The 3,396-nt window shown below is 48.5% G+C and overlaps 1 pseudogene; it reads left to right on the top strand.

Moving 5' to 3' along the window:
* Positions 1-2,793: 2,793 nt before the first annotated feature.
* LOC144825711 (5.8S ribosomal RNA) lies at positions 2,794-2,922 on the top strand (annotated as a pseudogene).
* The last annotated feature ends 474 nt before the right edge of the window (positions 2,923-3,396 follow it).

Below are 3,396 nucleotides of genomic sequence, written 5' to 3'. Positions count from 1 at the left end.
TAGGATGTCGAAGGGTCCAGAGTTTCGTTTCTTATGTTTCATCAGGATAATCTGAAGTGCATTGGCACTGCTCCCAGTCTTATACCAATCTAGGGGGCTGGATTACCTGCTAGGTCCCCTCCTATGGGTGGGACCCAGGAAGTGGGTGGATACACCCCCTTCCTTTGATCCTGGCCGCGCTGGGACAGGGGCTGGAGTGCCCCAGAACCGGTTTGGCCAGATTATGCAAGGGGCAGCCTTGTGCTCCCCAGGCAGTGTCTGGTTTCTTTCAAACCTCCCTGCTACAATCCACTATCTCCTGTCTGGGGGGTTGTAACACCGCCCTGCGACAGGAAACCCTTTGTCCAGGCCCCTTGGGCTGAGTTTCAGTCAGCTTCAGGGGGTCAGACTTGTGTCTGTGGCAGAAGCATCCATCGTGTGGATCTGAGGCCCTTTTAGAAATTAACCGCATTTAAGTAAAGTAACATGTCTTACCCCTCTAGAGGGGTGGAATGCTATCCCCGTCGCCAGAACTGGCGAGGGGATAGTATTCCAAATCATATGACACCTTACACGACATGTTTTGATAAAGCCAAACCAGAGTTGCTATATAACCGCGAGGATTATAATGCACTTAAGAGTATATGGTATGGCATTATCCTGAAACAGCTTAGGGATTTGTTCCCGACAGCTGCAGACAGGCTCAGCTCATGCTAGAGCTCCATCTCACATTAAACCACGCACTCTGCCTCCAGGATTGATGAGGCCTTCCATAGGAGTGGCTCACAGGTTTATATGTGTCCAGATATAGGTTTAGATATAGGTATACTACATCTAAGCAAGGGGTGATTACACCACCTTGCCCCAGCTGAGTGATCAGCCAGTTGTGTCAATTTAAGAACCAGCCAGGGGTGGCAAAATATATGCTGCAGCCCCTGGTAGGCCTTGGTGGCACCTATGCCCTGAGCACCTATAGGGCATGGTACAGGGGCTAACAAGGAGTCCATTTTCAATTATGGTATGTACCTAGGGTACATGGAATCCATTTTACAGAGAGAGCAGATAGCCTGGGGCCCTGATTAGCAGGGAACCAGGCCAACTAAGTCAAAAACCAGCTAAACACAAGGCAAAAAATTTGGGGTAACCATAGTCAGGTAGCCACCTTCCTACATACATTCACCCCAGTACAGAGATCTGGGACTAAATCCATCATTTTTTTGCTCACCATGCCATTCCAGTTTGGACCCAGCCATATGCAAATCAGTCTTGACCCTGCACCCAATGGGAACAGTCCAGCCCGAACTGCCAGGCCTGGTCCTCCCAGGACTGGAAACAAGCATCCTGGCAGGCCACAGAGTGTCCTGGGGGTCAGAAGCGGTTACTTTGAAAACATTTGAATGCTCAAAACAGGGCGACCATCTTAATACTTCAGCTAGGACTGATGAAATAAGACTCTGGACTCATTCATACCGTGCCAGTCAAAATTCTTGGACCGGCGCATGTCGAACCAAATCAAAAGCATTTGCAAAGAATTGTTTCATAAATCAAGAATGAAAATCGAAAGGTTTGAAAACGATCAGATACCGTCATAGTTTCGACCATAAGCAATGCCACCAAGTGATGGAGCAGCATTATTCCCATGACCTGCTGAGCAATCCAAAGTCTTTAGGTTTCGTGGGGAAGTACGATTGCAAAGCTGAAACTGAAAGGAATTAATGGAAGGGCACCACCGGGAGAGGAGCCTGAGACTTAATTTGACTCAACACAAGAACGCTCATCCTGCTCAGCCCAGGCATGGAAAGGATTGATAGACTGACACCTTTTTCTTGATTCTATGGGTGGTGGTGCATGGCTGTTCTTAGTTGGTGGAGTGAATTGTCTGGTTAGTTACGATAATAAACAAGACTCCTCCATGCTAAGTAGTTACAGGACCCCCAGTAGTCGGCATTCAACTTCTTAGAGGTACAAGTGGTGTTTAGCCACACAAGATCAAGCAATAACAAGTCTGTGATGCCTTTGGATGTCTGCGGTTGCATGCGTTAAACGCTGACTGGAACAGCATGTTTTAACTCTTTCCCACAGGTGAGGGTAACCGGCCAAAATCTGTTCATGATAGGGACCTGCCATCTTGTCCTTTTCAAGCCTGATCCCAACCTACTTTTGTTTAGAGTGACTTTGGAGTGGCCTGTCATGGATGGCAGGGCATTCTAGATGAAAAGGAGCCGGGCTATGAGGGAATCCTAGCTCCTCTTGGTGAGGATGCTGTGCCCACTTAAAGCCAATGTGAACCACTTTGAGTGATGGGAGGAGATGCTGACACTGGCTGCTCAAGCTTTTGCGTGTGTAACAGAAGCAGGTGAATTGCTTTGACGGTGTTGTCTTCTCCCCTCGGTGCCTGCTACCAAAGCAAGGGGGACTCCCAGTCTGCTGGTATGCCTCAGGGCTGCTGCCTAAGCTGGGGACACTTGATATGTAGGTATCGGCCATGGTGGGTTGTAGTTGGCTGATGTGCAGGTGGAGCAACTCTCCCTCGTTGCCAGAGACCTGGTGATCTGGTCCTCTGTGACCAGGCAGTATTTTAAAGATTCGTGTGGCCCTGTGCCAGTGGTGCAGCTTCCTGCTCTGCTGACAATGGATCATCTTGCTTGCTTACCTGCTGTGGCGGTTAGGTGGGGCTTCTGAGCAGAGGCCTGGAAACACTTTTCTGAATCATTGTGCTGTTTTCCAGAGGGAAAGCTAAATGGATTACTGGTTCTCTCTTCCTCCGACATCTCCTGCATTTGCAGGTGGGTGAACATTGCGAAGGTGGCCTGTGACTCTTGGCGTTGGATCACTTGGCTCATGCATCAATAAAGAACATAGCTAGCTGTGAGAAAGAGTGTGATTTTGCAACACACATTGATCATCAACACTTTGAAGGCTCCTATACGGCCCTCGGTGTTGTAATTTGGCAGCGATCAGGGTTAGCATTTAGCTGAACCCATCTTGTTTCCAGCAGCCATCTTGTCTGCCATGTGCTCTGTCCTTCCTTGCTGTCGTTTACTCTTGTACTCTGCTTATAGACAGACTATATTTAGGCTCTGCTACTCTGCTCATGCGCAGAAGAAACTGTAACTGTGTCAGGGACTGTCCGGGACTATGTGGGGAACATAATCAGGGACTTGGGCATGGACTGGGCACTGGGTAGAAAACTTACACAGGAAGAGGAGTACAGCGCTGCCTAGGAATATACAGGGAGTCAGAGGAGAAAGAGGGATCCAAAGGGGAAGCCTGTACAAGTGAATAAGATGGGTAAGACTTAGAAAGGAAGGGCACTCACAAAGCAATTTAGCATTCAGAATAACTACACCCAGGACGAATGTGCAAGACATATATGAAACATTAACAATAAAGGGGGGTGTGGGGTAAAGCACTCAG

This window comes from Lissotriton helveticus, chromosome 3_1 (genome assembly GCF_964261635.1).
Source record: "Lissotriton helveticus chromosome 3_1, aLisHel1.1, whole genome shotgun sequence".
In the NCBI taxonomy this organism is placed as follows: domain Eukaryota; kingdom Metazoa; phylum Chordata; class Amphibia; order Caudata; family Salamandridae; genus Lissotriton; species Lissotriton helveticus.
This window is presented reverse-complemented; position numbering and strand designations above follow the sequence as displayed.